Source organism: Mus musculus, chromosome 11, assembly GCF_000001635.26.
Source record: "Mus musculus strain C57BL/6J chromosome 11, GRCm38.p6 C57BL/6J".
NCBI classification, from domain to species: Eukaryota; Metazoa; Chordata; class Mammalia; order Rodentia; family Muridae; genus Mus; species Mus musculus.
The window spans coordinates 74,308,252-74,328,389 of NC_000077.6; the positions used below are offsets into that span (position 1 = coordinate 74,308,252).

The 20,138-nt window shown below is 40.9% G+C and overlaps 3 pseudogenes; all 3 read left to right on the forward strand.

Moving 5' to 3' along the window:
• Olfr409-ps1 (olfactory receptor 409, pseudogene 1) lies at positions 8,776-9,746 on the forward strand (annotated as a pseudogene).
• Positions 11,541-11,659, forward strand: n-R5s71 (annotated as a pseudogene).
• Positions 14,277-15,330, forward strand: Gm12332 (predicted gene 12332; annotated as a pseudogene).

Here is a 20,138-nt window from a genome sequence, read left to right on the forward strand (position 1 = left end):
CAAATCTAAAGAATGAGATGCATATGAACATACAAGAAGCCTACAGAACTCCAAATAGACTGGACCAGAAAAGAAATTCCTCCCGACACATAATAATCAGAACATCAAATGCACTAAATAAAGATAGAATACTAAAAGCAGTAAGGGAAAAAGGTCAAGTAACATATAAAGGCAAGCCTATCAGAATTACACCAGATTTTTCACCAGAGACTATGAAAGCCAGAAGAGCCTGGACAGATGTTATACAGACACTAAGAGAACACAAACTGCAGCCCAGGCTACTATACCCAGCCAAACTCTCAATTATCATAGAGGGAGAAACCAAAGTATTCCACGACAAAACCAAATTCACGCATTATCTCTCCACGAATCCAGCCCTTCAAAGGATAATAACAGAAAAAAACCAATACAAGAACGGGAACAACGCCCTAGAAAAAACAAGAAGGTAATCCCTCAACAAACCTAAAAGAAGACAGCCACAAGAACAGAATGCCACCTTTAACAACTAAAATAACAGGAAGCAACAATTACTTTTCCTTAATATCTCTTAACATCAATGGTCTCAACTCGCCAATAAAAAGACATAGACTAACAAACTGGCTACACAAACAAGACCCAACATTTTGCTGCTTACAGGAAACTCATCTCAGAGAAAAAGATAGACACTACCTCAGAATGAAAGGCTGGAAAACAATTTTCCAAGCAAATGGTATGAAGAAACAAGCAGGAGTAGCCATCCTAATATCTGATAAGATTGACTTCCAACCCAAAGTCATCAAAAAAGACAAGGAGGGACACTTCATTCTCATCAAAGGTAAAATCCTCCAAGAGGAACTCTCAATTCTGAATATCTATGCTCCAAATACAAGAGCAGCCACATTCACTAAAGAAACTTTAGTAAAGCTCAAAGCACACATTGCGCCTCACACAATAATAGTGGGAGACTTCAACACACCACTTTCACCAATGGACAGATCATGGAAACAGAAACTAAACAGGGACACACTGAAACTAACAGAAGTGATGAAACAAATGGATCTGACAGATATCTACAGAACATTTTACCCTAAAACAAAAGGATATACCTTCTTCTCAGCACCTCATGGTACCTTCTCCAAAATTGACCACATAATAGGTCACAAATCAGGCCTCAACAGATTCAAAAATATTGAAATTGTCCCATGTATCCTATCAGATCACCATGCACTAAGGCTGATCTTCAATAACAAAATAAATAACAGAAAGCCAACATTCACATGGAAACTGAACAACACTCTTCTAAATGATACCTTGGTCAAGGAAGGAATAAAGAAAGAAATTAAAGACTTTTTAGAGTTTAATGAAAATGAAGCCACAACGTACCCAAACCTTTGGGACACAATGAAAGCATTTCTAAGAGGGAAACTCATAGCTATGAGTGCCTTCAAGAAAAAACGGGAGAGAGCACATACTAGCAGCTTGACAACACATCTAAAAGCTCTAGAAAAAAAGGAAGCAAATTCACCCAAGAGGAGTAGACGGCAGGAAATAATCAAACTCAGGGGTGAAATCAACCAAGTGGAAACAAGAAGAACTATTCAAAGAATTAACCAAACGAGGAGTTGGTTCTTTGAGAAAATCAACAAGATAGATAAACCCTTAGCTAGACTCACTAAAGGGCACAGGGACAAAATCCTAATTAACAAAATCAGAAATGAAAAGGGAGACATAACAACAGATCCTGAAGAAATCCAAAACACCATCAGATCCTTCTACAAAAGGCTATACTCAACAAAACTGGAAAACCTGGACGAAATGGACAAATTTCTGGACAGATACCAGGTACCAAAGTTGAATCAGGATCAAGTTGACCTTCTAAACAGTCCCATATCCCCTAAAGAAATAGAAGCAGTTATTAATAGTCTCCCAGCCAAAAAAAGCCCAGGACCAGACGGGTTTAGTGCAGAGTTCTATGAGACCTTCAAAGAAGATCTAACTCCAGTTCTGCACAAACTTTTTCACAAGATAGAAGTAGAAGGTATTCTACCCAACTCATTTTATGAAGCCACTATTACTCTGATACCTAAACCACAGAAAGATCCAACAAAGATAGAGAACTTCAGACCAATTTCTCTTATGAACATCGATGCAAAAATCCTTAATAAAATTCTCGCTAACCGAATCCAAGAACACATTAAAGCAATCATCCATCCTGACCAAGTAGGTTTTATTCCAGGGATGCAGGGATGGTTTAATATACGAAAATCCATCAATGTAATCCATTATATAAACAAACTCAAAGACAAAAACCACATGATCATCTCGTTAGATGCAGAAAAAGCATTTGACAAGATCCAACACCCATTCATGATAAAAGTTCTGGAAAGATCAGGAATTCAAGGCCAATACCTAAACATGATAAAAGCAATCTACAGCAAACCAGTAGCCAACATCAAAGTAAATGGAGAGAAGCTGGAAGCAATCCCACTAAAATCAGGGACTAGACAAGGCTGCCCACTTTCTCCCTACCTTTTCAACATAGTACTTGAAGTATTAGCCAGAGCAATTCGACAACAAAAGGAGATCAAGGGGATACAAATTGGAAAAGAGGAAGTCAAAATATCACTTTTTGCAGATGATATGATAGTATATATAAGTGACCCTAAAAATTCCAACAGAGAACTCCTAAACCTGATAAACAGCTTCGGTGAAGTAGCTGGATATAAAATTAACTCAAACAAGTCAATGGCCTTTCTCTACACAAAGAATAAACAGGCTGAGAAAGAAATTAGGGAAACAACACCCTTCTCAATAGCCACAAATAATATAAAATATCTCGGCGTGACTCTAACGAAGGAAGTGAAAGATCTGTATGATAAAAACTTCAAGTCCCTGAAGAAAGAAATTAAAGAAGATCTCAGAAGATGGAAAGATCTCCCATGCTCATGGATTGGCAGGACCAACATTGTAAAAATGGCTATCTTGCCAAAAGCAATCTACAGATTCAATGCAATCCCCATTAAAATTCCAACTCAATTCTTCAACGAATTAGAAGGAGCAATTTGCAAATTCATCTGGAATAACAAAAAACCGAGGATAGCAAAAACTCTTCTCAAGGATAAAAGAACCTCTGGTGGAATCACCATGCCTGACCTAAAGCTTTACTACAGAGCAATTGTGATAAAAACTGCATGGTACTGGTATAGAGACAGACAAGTGGACCAATGGAATAGAATTGAAGACCCAGAAATGAACCCACACACCTATGGTCACTTGATCTTCGACAAGGGAGCCAAAACCATCCAGTGGAAGAAAGACAGCATTTTCAACAATTGGTGCTGGCACAACTGGTTGTTATCATGTAGAAGAATGCGAATCGATCCATACTTATCTCCTTGTACTAAGGTCAAATCTAAGTGGATCAAGGAACTTCACATAAAACCAGAGACACTGAAACTTATAGAGGAGAAAGTGGGGAAAAGCCTTGAAGATATGGGCACAGGGGAAAAATTCCTGAACAGAACAGCAATGGCTTGTGCTGTAAGATCGAGAATTGACAAATGGGACCTAATGAAACTCCAAAGTTTCTGCAAGGCAAAAGACACTGTCTATAAGACAAAAAGACCACCAACAGACTGGGAAAGGATCTTTACCTATCCTAAATCAGATAGGGGACTAATATCCAACATATATAAAGAACTCAAGAAGGTGGACCTCAGAAAATCAAATAACCCCCTTAAAAAATGGGGCTCAGAACTGAACAAAGAATTCTCACCTGAGGAATACCGAATGGCAGAGAAGCACCTGAAAAAATGTTCAACATCCTTAATCATCAGGGAAATGCAAATCAAAACAACCCTGAGATTCCACCTCACACCAGTGAGAATGGCTAAGATCAAAAATTCAGGTGACAGCAGATGCTGGCGAGGATGTGGAGAAAGAGGAACACTCCTCCATTGTTGGTGGGATTGCAGGCTTGTACAACCACTCTGGAAATCAGTCTGGCGGTTCCTCAGAAAATTGGACATAGTACTACCGGAGGATCCAGCAATACCTCTCCTGGGCATATATCCAGAAGAAGCCCCAACTGGTAAGAAGGACACATGCTCCACTATGTTCATAGCAGCCTTATTTATAATAGCCAGAAACTGGAAAGAACCCAGATGCCCCTCAACAGAGGAATGGATACAGAAAATGTGGTACATCTACACAATGGAGTACTACTCAGCTATTAAAAAGAATGAATTTATGAAATTCCTAGCCAAATGGATGGACCTGGAGAGCATCATCCTGAGTGAGGTAACACAATCACAAAGGAACTCACACAATATGTACTCACTGATAAGTGGATACTAGCCCAAAACCTAGGATACCCACGATATAAGATACAATTTCCTAAACACATGAAACTCAAGAAAAATGAAGACTGAAGTGTGGACACTATGCCCCTCCTTAGAAGTGGGAACAAAACACCCATGGAAGGAGTTACAGAAACAAAGTTTGGAGCTGAGATGAAAGGATGGACCATGTAGAGACTGCCATATCCAGGGATCCACCCCATAATCAGCATCCAAACGCTGACACCATTGCATATACTAGCAAGATTTTATCGAAAGGACCCAGATGTAGCTGTCTCTTGTGAGACTATCCCGGGGCCTAGCAAACACAGAAGTGGATGCTCACAGTCAGCTAATGGATGGATCACAGGGCTCCCAATGGAGGAGCTAGAGAAAGTATCCAAGGAGCTAAAGGGATCTTCAACCCTATAGGTGGAAAAACATTATGAACTAACCAGTACCCCTGAGCTCTTGACTCTAGCTGCATATGTATCAAAAGATGGCCTAGTCGGCCATCACTGGAAAGAGAGGCCCATTGGACACGCAGACTTTGTGTGCCCCGGTACAGGGGAACGCCAGGGCCAAAGGGGGGGAGTGGGTGGGTAGGGGAGTGGGGGTGGGTGGGTAAGGGGGACTTTTGGTATAGCATTGGAAATGTAAATGAGCTAAATACCTAATAAAAAATGGAAAAAAAAAAAAAAAAAAGAAGATCTCAGAAGATGGAAAGATCTCCCATGCTCATGGATTGGCAGGATCAACATTGTAAAAATGGCTATCTTGCCAAAAGCAATCTACAGATTCAATGCAATCCCCATCAAAATTCCAACTCAATTCTTCAACGAATTGGAAGGAGCAATTTGCAAATTTGTCTGGAATAACAAAAAACCTAGGATAGCAAAAAGTCTTCTCAAGGATAAAAGAACTTCTGGCGGAATCACCATGCCAGACCTAAAGCTTTACTACAGAGCAATTGTGATAAAAACTGCATGGTACTGGTATAGAGACAGACAAGTAGACCAATGGAATAGAATTGAAGATCCAGAAATGAACCCACACACCTATGGTCACTTGATCTTCAACAAGGGAGCTAAAACCATCCAGTGGAAGAAAGACAGCATTTTCAACAATTGGTGCTGGCACAACTGGTTGTTATCGTGTAGAAGAATGCGAATCGATCCATACTTATCTCCTTGTACTAAGGTCAAATCTAAGTGGATCAAGGAACTTCACATAAAACCAGAGACACTGAAACTTATAGAGGAGAAAGTGGGGAAAAGCCTTGAAGATATGGGCACAGGGGAAAAATTCCTGAACAGAACAGCAATGGCTTGTGCTGTAAGATCGAGAATCGACAAATGGGACCTAATGAAACTCCAAAGTTTCTGCAAGGCAAAAGACACCGTCAATAAGACAAAAAGACCACCAACAGATTGGGAAAGGATCTTTACCTATCCTAAATCAGATAGGGGACTAATATCCAACATATATAAAGAACTCAAGAAGGTGGACTTCAGAAAATCAAATAACCCCATTAAAAAATGGGGCTCAGAACTGAACAAAGAATTCTCACCTGAGGAATACCGAATGGCAGAGAAGCACTTGAAAAAATGTTCAACATCCTTAATCATCAGGGAAATGCAAATCAAAACAACCCTGAGATTCCACCTCACACCAGTCAGAATGGCTAAGATCAAAAATTCAGGTGACAGCAGATGCTGGCGAGGATGTGGAGAAAGAGGAATACTCCTCCATTTTTGGTGGGAGTGCAGGCTTGTACAACCACTCTGGAAATCAGTCTGGCGGTTCCTCAGAAAACTGGACATAGTACTACCGGAGGATCCAGCAATACCTCTCCTGGGCATATATCCAGAAGATGCCCCAACAGGTAAGAAGGACACATGCTCCACTATGTTCATAGCAGCCTTATTTATAATAGCCAGAAGCTGGAAAGAACCTAGATGCCCCTCAACAGAGGAATGGATACAGAAAATGTGGTACATCTACACAATGGAGTACTACTCAGCTATTAAAAAGAATGAATTTATGAAATTCCTAGCCAAATGGATCGACCTGGAGGGCATCATCCTGAGTGAGGTAACACATTCACAAAGAAACTCACACAATATGTATTCACTGATAAGTGGATATTAGCCCCAAACCTAGGATACCCAAGATATAAGATATAATTTGCTAAACACATGAAACTCAAGGAGAATGAAGACTGAAGTGTGGACACTATGCCCCTCCTTAGATTTGGGAACAAAACACCCATGGAAGGAGTTACAGAGACGGAGTTTGGAGCTGAGATGAAAGGATGGACCATATAGAGACTGCCATAGCCAGGGATCCACCCCATAATCAGCATCCAAACGCTGACACCATTGCATACACTAGCAAGATTTTATTGAAAGGACGCAGATGTAGCTGTCTCTTGTGAGACTATGCCGGGGCCCAGCAAACACAGAAGTGGATGCTCACAGTCAGCTAATGGATGGATCATAGGGCTCCCAATGGAGGAGCTAGAGAAAGTAGCCAAGGAGCTAAAGGGATCTGCAACCCTATAGGTGGAACAACATTATGAGCTAACCAGTACCCCGGAGCTCTTGACTCTAGCTGCATATATATCAAAAGATGGCCTAGTCGGCCATCACTGGAAAGAGAGGCCCATTGGACTTGCAAACTTTATATGCCCCAGTACAGGGGAATACCAGGGCCAAAAAGGGGGAGTGGGTGAGCAGGGGAGTGGGGGTGGGTGGATATGGGGGACTTTTGGTATAGCATGAAATGTAAATGAGTTAAATACCTAATAAAAAATGGAAAAAAAAAGAATTTATAAGTAATTATAAGAAAAAAAAAAAAAGAATGAAGACTACTGATTTAATTGGAATTGTATTTTAATCACATTTCGATATGAAGGAGGTTAGAAGTTTTATGATAATAATTTTTTACTCTAGAATATGAGGTATTTATCCTTGGTGGAACCATGCTTCCACAGATACAAGCAGAGCTGGTATACCCTGGTAGCTTCTAGTTGCCCTGGGTCAGGGTATGCAGGTAGAGCTGGTGTCCCTGATAGGTGCAGGACTCTGTTTTTCCTAGGCTACAGCAGGACTCCAGAAATGTAGGTGAAGTTGTAGAACTAGAAATGGTGTGCAGAAGGGGCAAAGAGGAACTCTCCACTGCTGGGTTTGTCCGGAGAGGGTGGCAGGAAGGGGATTGGAGGGGGGCCCACGTAATGGTCACTAATGGCTGCAGGTGTCTGGGACTGTGGTTAGATGTGTGGAAATAGAAGATGGAGGGCCAAGGTGTCAGTGCAGACCTCAGGTGCTGGGGTTACTGGGGAGACAACAGGCAGGACTTTGGGGCTTGGGGAAGTCACTTGGCTGGCCCTGGCCACAGGAGGCCTCATGAGATGCAGATGGAGCTGTGGCCAGGGAAATGGAGTACAAAGGGGATCTACTTCTGTTGTCTTATGCATTATATGTTTAGTAAGTTAGGTACGAAATTGGAACTGAAGATTGTTCATAGGTATAATTGAAATAGAATGATAATGTATATATTTATCTACATGTTTTGTTATTCCATTTAGCATTTTTTTCCTTTTCATTTTTTAAATGAGCTCTCATGAAACCCAGGATAGACTCAAATTCACTATGTGGTAGAGGCTAGCTATTAACTGCTCATCTTTCTACCTCCACCTCCATGAGCTAGAAACTCAAGTGCTGCACCCCCCTACAGCTTTGCAATTCTAGAAAAGAGAGGTTTTTATCTTTTTTCACATTCCATTGAAGCTTTGACGAGTAGTCTAGATATCACAGGTCTTCACTAAACAGTTTTCTTAGCTACAAGAAACATGGTTTCTAGAAGACTGGGAAACATGAACTGTTCTCTTCAGAATACTGTATTTGTGACACTGGTGGATCAGAACAGGTGCTGCCCATGGATCCAAGAATGCTTTGTGTAGGTATGGCAAACTGGATTCGAATGATCTAAGATTTCAATGTAGGTAGTTATGTCCATCTCTTGAGATTGAAAACTTGGTTGGGGAAACATTATTACTGTGTTAGTTATTGGCACTGAACCAAGAGAAGAATTGGCATTTAGTAGCTATAAGACACATGAAAGTGACTGAACAAATCTTCCTTGATCTTCAGAGTATAGCTAAATAAAACTATAGTACAACTAGAGACATGTTGGCCAGATAAAATGCAGAAATGTATGCAAGGACACTATTTGAATGGCCATCATTTACATCTTGCAGAACTTTCTGAAAGAGTATCTTTAGCAGTATCTTTAGCAGTATCTTTAGCTATATTACATGTCCTATGCATATACCAGACAGTTATGATACAAACACTGTCCTTAGTCCAGAGATCAGAGAAAGATTCGCTGAGTACTTGACTAGAGCGAAACTTCTCAGAAAGCTAACTCAAGACTTTCCAAATTGACTTCGGTGCTCATGGCAAGAGGAAACCAGACCAGCATCTTTGAGTTCCTCCTCTGGGGACTGTCAGAGCAGCCACAGCAGCAACACATCCTCTTCCTGGTCTTTCTGTGGATGTACCTGGTCACAGTAGCTGGGAATCTACTCATTGTCCTGGCCATTAGCACTGATGTACGACTCCACACACCCATGTACTTCTTCCTTGCCAGCCTGTCCTGTGATGACATACTCCTCGTCTCCACCATAGTGCCCAAGGCCCTAGTGAACATCCACACCCAAAGCAGGACCATCTCCTATGCAGGATGCCTGGTCCAGCTCTATTTTTTCTTGACTTTTGGAGACATGGACATCTTTCTCCTGGCCACAATGGCCTATGACCGCTTTGTGGCTATTTCCACCCTCTCCACTACAGGATGATCATGAGCTTCCAGCGCTGCTCACTCTTAGTGACAGTCTGTTGGATCCTTACAACCGTTGTGGCCATGACACACACCTTCCTCATATTCTGGTTCTCCTTCTACTCTAAGAAGGTCATTCCAGGCTTCTTCTGTGACCTGGAACCCCTAATAAAGATCCCTTGCTCTGAAACCCGGATCAATGAGCTTGTGCTTCTCTTCCTGGGGAGTGCAGTTGTCTTCATCCTCCTTTTGCTCATCCTTGTATCTTATATCCAAATTGTGTCAGCCATCTTCAGGGTCCCTTCTGCCCAAGGAAGGCATAAGGCCTTTTCTACCTGTGGGTCCCACCTTTCTGTGGTGGCCCTATTCTTTGGGACTGTGATAAGGGCTTATCTATGTCCCTCATCCTCTTCCTCTAACTCAGTGGTAGAGGACACAGCAGCTGCTGTCATGTATACAGTGGTGACTCCCCTGCTGAACCCCTTCATTTACAGCCTACGAAACAAAGACATGAAGGGAGCACTGGTCAGAATTCTCAAGGGCAAAGTCCCCTTTTCCTGGGCCCAGGGACTTCTTCAGAAAAAGTGAAGATGTCCTCAATTTGCTCTGCTGAGGATCTTTCAGAAATGTCTGTCTTGGGTGTCTCTTTCTGAATCCCACATGTGCTTTGTCACACTCCATTTAGTGACCCCTCTCCTCAAATTTCTTAGATCTAAAGAAGCTGAAAATGAATCTTTAGGCTTTGATTTGTTATAAATGCCTTCTTTGTGCATTTATTTTATAACATGTGCCCCAGAATGATGGTTTAGTCAATGACAGATGGCATACAAGACAACTGTTTCTATAGGGACAATTATTCTGGAGCTGAAGACTTGTTTTGTTTTTGTTGTTGTTGTTGTGTTTTTTTTTAATTTTTTTATTATTGTTAGGTATTTTCCTCATTTACATTTTCAATGCTATCCCAAAGGTCCCCCATACCCACCCCCCCCCAACCCCCTACCCACCCACTCCCCCTTTTTGGCCCTGGCATTCCCCTGTACTGGGGCATATAAAGTTTGCAAGTCCAATGGGCCTCTCTTTGCAGTAATGGCCGACTAGGCCATCTTTTGATATATATGCAGCTAGAGTTAAGAGCTCTGGGGTACTGGTTAGTTCATAATGTTGTTCCACCTATAGGGTTGCAGATCCCTTTAGCTCCTTGAGTACTTTCTCTAGCTCCTCCATTGGGGGCCCTGTGATCCATCCAATAGCTGACTGTGAGCATCCACTTCTGTGTTTGCTAGGCCCCGGCATAGTCTCACAAGAGAGAGCTATATCTGGGTCCTTTCAGCAAAATCTTGTTAGTGTATGCAATGGTGTCATCATTTGGAAGCTGATTATGGGATGGATCCCTGCATATGGCAATCACTGGATGGTCCATCCTTTCGTCACAGCTCCAAATTTTGTCTCTGTAACTCCTTCCATGGGTGTTTTGTTCCCATTTCTAGGAAAGGGTAAAGTGTCCACACTTTGGTCTTCGTTCTTCTTGAATTTCATGGGTTTGGCAAGTTGTATCTTATATCTTGGGTATCCTAAGTTTCTGGGCTAATATCCACTTATCAGTGAGTACATATTGTGCGAGTTCCTTTGTGATTGGGTTACTTCACTCAGGATGATACCCTCCAGGTCCATCCATTTGCCTAGGAATTTCATAAATTCATTTTTTAATAGCTGAGTAGTATTCCATTGTGTAAATGTACCACATTTTCTGTATCCATTCCTCTGTTGAGGGGCATCTGGGTTCTTTCCAGCTTGTGGCTATTATAAACAAGGCTGCTATGAACATAGTGGAGCATGTATTCTTCTTACCTGTTGGGACATCTTCTGGATATATGCCCAGGAGAGGTATTGTGGGATCCTCCGGTAGTACTATGTCCAATTTTCTGAGGAACCGCCAGACTGATTTCCAGAGTGGTTGTACAAGCTTGCAATCCCACCAACAATGGAGGAGTGTTCCCCTTTCTCCACATCCACGCCAGCATCTGCTGTCACCTGAGTTTTTGATCTTAGCCATTCTGACTGGAGTGAAGTAGAATCTCAGTGTTGTTTTGATTTGCATTTCCCTGATGATTAAGGATGTTGAACATTTTTTCAGGTGCTTCTCTGCCATTCGGTATTCCCCAGGTGAGAATTCTTTGTTCAGCTCTGAGCCCCATTTTTAATGGGGTTGTTTGATTTACTGGAGTCCACCTTCTTGTTGTTGTTTTTGCAATAGTTGTTGTATTTGTCCAAAAGAAAATGAAGATTTTGAAGAATATCATCCTTCAATTTTTGGCTCATATCTACCCTCCCCCATCCACTTTCTCCAATGTTCCCCCACATTCCACTCTCAAATTCATGTCTGTCTACGGACATACCACCCTGAACGCGCACAATCTCGTCTGATCTCAGAAGCTAAGCAGGGTCAGGCCTGGTTAGTACTTGGATGGGAGACTGCCTGGGAATACCGGGTGCTGTAGGCTTTTTGGACTGCCCCCCCCCTTTCTCTCGCATGGCTGGAGAGATGGCTCAGTGGTTAAGAGCACTGACTGCTCTTCCAAAGGTCCTGAGTTCAATTCCCATCAACCACATGGTGGCTCACAACCATCTGAAATGGGATCTGAAGCCCTCTTCTGGTGTGTCTGAAGACAGCTACAGTATACTCATATACATAAAATAAATAAATAAATATTAAAATAAATAAATCTTTAAAGAAATTCATGTCCTCTTCACCTTGTATACACATTTATACATGTGCTCACAAGTGTATATCTCCTACTGATTCTAATATTCCCCACAAAAACAAGGTGTTTTGATTGAATACTGGGATGTTGACAACCTTCCACAGTTGCTTTCCATAAAGAAAATTGATTCTACCTCAGCAGCTGATTGCAGCAGCTGATTGCAAGGAGCTCTTAAACTGTGGGTGGGACCTGGTATGGTCTTGTGCAGACAACTATAGATGTTGTAGGCTCATGTGTGTAACATCCGTGTCATGTCCCGAAGACATTATTTTGAAGAGTTCCTCCAGGTTCTCTGGTCCTTACACTCTTTCCATCCTCTCTTCCACAGTGATTCTTACCCTCTGTGACCTTATTGTAATTACAAACACATTGCCCCCATGCCCCGAAGAGTATAGCACATGTAGTTATGCACAACACAGAGCACTGATGGTGGTGATAAAAGACTAGGTGGTAACTGTCTATGTATTCACTCTACCGTTTGTCATCATTTTAGAGGAAACTCTTTCCAGTTACAAAAACCTTGTGTTAAACAATGTTCTTTATTCTGCTAAGAGCAGATTCATACTTGTGTTTACACAGTTACTGACTACATCCAGGTGATATTGAGTGGATGACCTGAACCATTTATATTTATGTCTGTACAATCTATGAAGTTCTTGAAATGATGGTACTGTCTGACAGTTTTCAGAATCTGTCCTCAGTTTTGAGGCATGTGTGACAGTCCTTTTTGAATCTTTTCTCATGGAGAACTGTATCTTTCAAGATTCATAATTCTAAAAGTCTGTGTAGCACTTTGGAATAGGGGAAAGTGGATTTTTTTATATTTCATTTATTATTATTTATTAACATGTTTTGTCATATATAATAAAATATATAAATTACATAATGTAAATTAACTAGATCAAATTAATTAATTTAAAATGTTTAAAACTTAAGAATAAAAATAAAAGTTTTAAAAAAATGTTTAAAAGTTTGATTAATGGTGTCATGGAAATGGGTTAATGATGAAAATATTGACAAGTAAAGTCAATATCAGATGGCAAAGACTTTTCAACTTGAATGGAACAAGTATATTTTCCCTCCAAAAACAGGAAATTTTAACTATTTATTGCATAAAAGTTGTAAACTATGAACGTATTTGTAGATGTTAAAACAAAACTCTTTTCACTTTTGAGTAAAAAGATTCATGAATACTTTATAATGAGAAGATAATATAATTTTAGTTAAATATTATGAAAAGTCTACTATTTTCTAACTTTATTCCAGATTTTCTTTTTTATATTATACATATATTTTTATTACTGTTGAGCTGTTAGCAGTTGATAAATACTGAAGAAGAAAGAGTAAATTTTCTCAAGGGATGTTGCCCCTTAAAGGTTGCACATTAGCCAGCAGATGGCCCTCTGCAAACTTACATACTGGTACCACTAATGGACTTGTCTGGGTCTTCATGTTGTCAACCTTGGCTGACTGTACATGTCATGGTCTATATTTGTTTTGGGAACACACACCTCTGAGTCTTTCCCTTGGACTACAGTCATCACCAGAGGTTGGCACAGATATTGATGGATCACACAGTTTTGTTTCCTTGAGCTGGGCAGCACTCTGGGCCCCTGACAGGAGTGAAGAGGTCAGTAGTAGTCATGATCCAAGCAGTACCTTCAGAAAGGTGGCAGTCAAGAGAGCCCAGGGGTGGAGGGAGCACCAGGCTGGTGTTCAGTACAATTCTTGCCTTGTCACTCAGGTCCAACTGTAGCTCTATTTTTTAGCCAACTTCTACCCTATAACATGGGGCTTGACTTTGTTTCTGGTGTTAAGATGTATCCACTCTTTCTCCTTCCCAAATAGAGATAAAAATAAATTCCATAATTCAGAGTTCCCTTGAAGTCTGTGGCAAGTTATGAACTGTAGGTACAGGTGCAATAAAATAAGAAAATATCCCCACTATTGTGGGTTGTTCCCTACCACTCTCTTGAGATTCCTTCACTTAGGCTCACTCTGCAGCATAAATCATTGCATAGAAGTAAGGATAAGCTTTCACAGTAATCAGTATCAAATACCATAGTTAGAAGTGTGATGTCCATCCTTTCTCATTGTCTACTGAAAAGGGCACAAAGAATGGCTAAAAATAAAGAATGGCTTTAAAATGTCTACTTTAATAGACTTATTAACAGGAGTTTCTACACCACACTGGAAACATTATGATGAAAATAGTATAGTCTAGTAAAAGTTTTATGTAGAATGTGATGCGTTTTAACGTATAAAATGTAATACCTAGTGTAAACATTTAAAGTTATTCAAAGCAGCTCTCTGTTCTTCTGTCCCAGAGATAGCTCATCTTCTAGTGTAGTGCTGGCCTCATCCCTTAGACAAGATGAAGAACAGAATGAACAGATTTGACTGTATTGGGCACCTGGTTACCAGAGCTACCTCATCATCTGACAAAGTGGATATCATTGCCATCAATGACCCCTTCATTAATCTCAGCTACAAAGTCTACATGTTTCAGTATGATATCTATGGCAAATTCAATGGCCCAATCAAGGCTGAAAATGGGAAGCTTGTCATCAATGTGAAGGCCATCAACATTTCCAGGAGTGAAGGCCTGCCAACATCAAATGAGTAATGCTGGTGCTGAGTATGTTGTAGAGTCTACTGGTGTCTTCACCTGAAGGGTGGAGCCAAAAGGGTCATCATTTCCATCCCTTCTCCAATGCCACCATGTTTGTGATGGTTGTAAACCATGAAAAATATGACAACTCACTGAAGATTGTCAGCAAAGCTTCCTGCTCCACCAACTGCTTAGTATCCTTGACCAAGGTCATCCATGACAACTATGGCATCGTGGAAGGACACATGACCACAGTTCATGCCATCACTGCCACTCAGAAGACTGTGAATGGCCACTCTGAAAACCTGTGGTGTGTTGGACATGGAGCTGCCCAGAACATCATCCCTGCAGCCACTGGTTTTTGCCAAGGTTGTGGGCAAGGTCATCCCAGAGCTGATCAGGAAACTCACTGGCATGACCTTGTGTGTTCCTTCCCACAATGTGTCAGTCCTGGATCTGAAATACTGCATGAAACAGGCATCTGAGGGCCCACTAAATGGGCCCTGGACCACACTGAGGATCAGGTTGCCTCCTTTGACTTTAACAGTGACTCCCACTCATTCACCTTGGATGCTGGATTGTCATTGCTCTCAATGACAACTTTGTAAAGCTCATTTCCTGGTATGGCAATGAATATGGCTACAGCAACAAGGTGGTGGATCTCATGGCCTACATGGCCTCCAAGAAGCAAGAAGTCCTGGAGCACCCACTCCAGAAGGACACTAGAGCAATAAAGAGGCCTTCAGTTACTGAGGAGTCCCTATCCCAGCTCAGCCTCCAACCCTGAGTATCTCCCTCATGGGACCCTCATGAAGACCAAGCAGCACTTCAGCTACATATATGTAGGGAGCTCTTTAGTTGGTAGTTCAGTCTCTGAGAGTTCAGGTTATTTGACTCTTTTAGTTTTTCTGAGGAGTTCCTATCCCCTTCAGGGCCCACAATCCTTCCTACCGTTCCATATGAATCCCCAAGACCTTGGGTGTCTGCACCAGTCTGAGTCAGCTGCTAGGTGGAGCCTCTCCGAGAATAGCCATGCTAGATATCTGTCTGCAAGCATAACACATCAAAAAGATCATCGACCATGATCAAGTAGGCTTCATACCAAAGGTGCAGGAATGGTTCAACATACAAAAATTCACTGATTTAATCCACCATATAAATAAAAAATGAAATAGAAAAAAAAAAGCATGATCCTCTAATTAGATGCTGCAAAGGCCTTTGACAAGATTTAACATCCCTTCATGTTAAAGTCTTTGAGAGATCACAGATACAAGGGACATACCTAAACACAATAAAAGAAATATACAACAAACCAATAGCCAACATCAAATTAAATGGAGAGAAACTTAAAGAAATTCCACTAAAATCAGGACAAAACAAAACCATATCTATTAAATATCTTACTTGAAGTTTTAACTAGAGCAAAAGGGCAACTAAAAGAGATCAAGAGAGTACAATTGTAAAGGAAGAAGTCAAAGCATCATTATTTGCAAATGATATGATAGAATACATAAGTGACCCCAAAAATTCTACCAAGGAACCCCTATACCTGAGAAACACCTTCAGCAAAGTGTCTGGATACAAAATTAATCAAAAATAAAGATCAGGAGCCCTCCTATAAACAAATGTTAAGTGGGCTAGGAAAGAAATTAAGGGGAAAAAACACCCTTCACAATAGCCACAAAGAATATAAAAATATGTTTGTGTAACTATAACCAGGCAAGTGAAATACTTCTATGATAAGAACTTCAAGTCTTTGAAAAAATAAATTGAAGAAGATTTCAGAAAAATGGGAAGATTGTCCATGCTCATGATTAGGAAGGATCAACATAGTAAAACTGGTCATCTTACCAAGAACAATCGACAGATTCAACACAAACCCTATCAAAATTCCATCATAATTCTTTTCAGACCTTGAAAAAGCAATACTCAGCATATGGAAAAAAAGATAGTTAAAGCAATCCTGTACAATAAAAGAACTTCTGAAGGTATCACCATCTCTGATCTCAAGCTATACTACAAAACATGTAGTAATAAAAACTACAGGTTATTGGCATAAGAACGGATAGGTGGATTGATAGAATCAAATTGAAGACCCAGAAGTAAGCCCACATACTTATGGGTTTTCAACAAAGAAGCCAAACTATACAATGGAAAAAAAGAAAGCATTTTCAACAGTTGATGCTGGACTAACTGGATGTCTGCATGTAGAAGAATGCAAATATATCCATATCTATCACCCTGCAAAAACCGCAAGGTGGCTCAAAGACCTCACTATAAAACTGGATACACTAAATCTAATAGAAAATAAAATGAGAAATAGCCTTGAACACATTGGCACAGGAGACAACTTTCTGAACAGAACACCAACAGCTCAGGCACTAAGATCAACACTTAATAAATGGATAAATGGAGCCTCCTGAAACTAAAATGCTTCTGTAAGGAAAAAAAATACCATAAAAAGGAACTATAACCAACAGCAGCCAGCACCAACCCTACATCTGATAGAGGGCTGAAATCCAAAATATATAAAGAACTCAAGAAATTGGACATCAACAAACCATATAATCCAATTTTTAAAAATGGGGTAGAGATCTAAACAGAATCCTCAGCAGAGGAATCTATAATGACCAAGAAGCACTTAAACATTCAACATCCTTAGTCATCAGGGAAATGCAAATTAAAACAATTCTGGGATTCCATCTTACACCCATCAAAATATCCAATATCAAAAACTCAAGCGACAGCACATATTGGCAAGGATGTAGAAAAAAGGGAACACTTTAGCACTTCTGGTGGGAGTACAAACTTGTACAACCACTTTGGAAATTACTTTGATGGTTTCTCAGAAAATTGTGACTAGTTCTACCTCAAGACCCAGCTATACTACTCCTGGACCTATAGCCAAATGATGTTCCACCATACCACAAGGACCCTTGCTCAACTATGTTCATAGCAGTTTTATTCATAATAGCCTGTAGTAAGAATTTTGGTTACTTTAAAAACACAGAAATATGTAATTATGCTTTTGGTTTAATCCCAGGTGTGGGATGCAGTGTTGATTGAGAGTATCCCTAGTGGCTGACTATAATTTGTCATGTGCTTTGGCAGGGATGTGATTCTGCCAGCTGAAGATAGTTTATGTTCGGAATTCTGGGGACTCTTTAAGAAGGTACAAAAAGGCCAGATCCCTGAGAGAGGCAGCAGCTACTGCTCTCCCTGGTGCTGCTGGCTCATGGTGTTGCATTTGCTACTTTTGCTATTACTGGGTTGCTGGATTACTGGATTGTTGATTGCTGGATTTCTGGTTGCTGGTTGGAGATACCCTGATGACAAAGATTAGATTTACTCTTGGGAACTCAGTGCCGGGCTGGAGAGATGGCTCAGCTGTTAAAGGCTCGGCTCACAACCAAAAATATAAGAGGAACTCAGTGCTCCTAATCAGCAGGAAGTAGTCTGAAGATATCTACACTCCCATTCCTTTCTAACCCTCTTCCTCTCCTACCTAGTGTTGAGGAGTTGGAGGGGTTAGGGTGGAGTAACAGAGGAGAAGGGTGGTAGATATAAGAACCCCATAAAGCAGCCAAAAAGTACAGCTGAAATAGCCAGAAACTGGAAACAACCTAGTTGTCCCTCAACTGAAGAATAAAGAAAATGTGGTATGTTTACACAATGGAATATTGCTCAGCTATTAAAAACAAAGACATCATGAAATTTGCAGGCCAATGCATGGAAACAGAAAAATGCATGGAAAATGCAGAAAAATGGCATCGTGAGTGATCCAAGTAACCCAAACCCTGAAAGGCAAACATGATATGTACTCACTTAAAAATGGATATTAGCCGTAGATTGCAGGATAACCATGCTACGATCCACCGTCCTAAAGAAGTTAAGTAACAAGGAGGGCCCAAAGGTGAAATGCCTGAATCTCACTGAGAAGGGGGAATAAAATAAAATTTGTTACTAAGTGCCTTGTGCCCTGCTCTACAGTCCTTGTTTGTCAAAATGGAAAATGAGCTCACATGTTGGTCTGTGGACTTCTCTGGTATTAACTGGGATCTGATGCAGAGGAGGCAGAGATGGATGGGAAGCTCACACTCATAGTATGAGTATTCAATCTTTGTGCAAAACTGAGAGCAGGTCACAGCCACACTTTAACATGGACTGTAGAGCAGGGCGAAAGGCACTTAGTAACAAATAGGAATTGTATGGAAGCAATCCTCAAGCTTGGTTTCACAGTAAAATTATATAGGAACTTCAGTAGAAGCCTGATGTCTAAACTCTTGTCAGGAGTCATGGAAGGTGAGATCTGGGCTTTAGTGTTTTTCAGAGGTCCCACAACACTGCTGTCTCAGGATTCCTCTGAATGGCTCTTTCAGCCACCACTTCTTTCCCGTCATCTCCTTATCTTTAAGGTAGAACTGAGAGTCCTGAACAGAGAAGTAACAAGCATTTAAAAGATGATGCCCTGAAAACATTAGATATCTTACAAAGCAGTAGTATTGGTAGCTTTAATTCCTGGTGGTCTGTTGGGCTAGAGTAACATCCCCATTCTTGGCTATCATCAAGAAGTCTGAATGGATTGATGGTGCCCAGGAAGGGTGTTTTTGAGGTGGTTCAAATGTCCATTCATGGTTGAGGATCTCTGGTATATTTGCAATCTAGGAGCTGTGATTGTAGCCAGGCTTCCTCTTGTTTTCCTCTTTGCAGAATGTAAAGACCACCATCCTTTTCAAGACATCTAGAGCTCTTATAGGGGTCTTTCTGCCTTGGCTCATAGTGAAGGCAATGACTACCTGTCCTGAAGTTTCAAAAGGTAGTTTGCATCTCACTGGACCCTTTGTGTAAAAAGCCATCTCCAGTGAAAGGCTACCTAGGTTACCAGCACTCCATTCCAGTGAAAGGCTAGCTTAACAACCAGCTCTCTAATAAAGGCTCTACTGCATGTGCTTGCAGACGAGACAGCATATGACCTGGTATTTAGATGCAGTGATCTCTGTGCCCTTCCCCCCACCCAGCCTTGAGTGGCCTGAATCAGACCTTATTTGCCACAGTCAGCTAGCTCACCTAGGGTGTCATCTTCCAACCTAGGTAAAATCTATTGTCCTGCCACTTCTGCAGCTTTCTGCAAGAAGTCACTACCTGGTGAGCAACTGAGCTTATTTTCCTGATGAGATCATGACAAAGTGATAAGATCCTGGCATGGTGGGGGATGGGTTTCCCCTCCCAAACCCTAGAATTAAAGTTGAGCTTTGATCAGAGAACTTTGTCTGGGCTCATTATTTCTCTCTCCATCCTTCCCATCCAACCCCAGCTTTCCTTTCAGGAACCCAGGAACCTGTGGCTGCTAGTGGCTGTAGATCTCCATGTCAGCCTTAAAATTCTAATGACACAGGATTTAGGAGGAGGTAGAAACAAACCTCTTCAGGCCTTCGTAACATTGATGAAGGTAGTTGAACAATTTTCAAATTGACAATTGATAACCAGAAAAACTCTTTACAGATGTTTAATTGGAGACTAGCTAACTGCTCCTGTTTCCACTGAGTTCATTTTTTTTCTCCTTCTTGTTTCACTTTTTTTGTCCTCTCAGATTCAGTTTAGCATTGT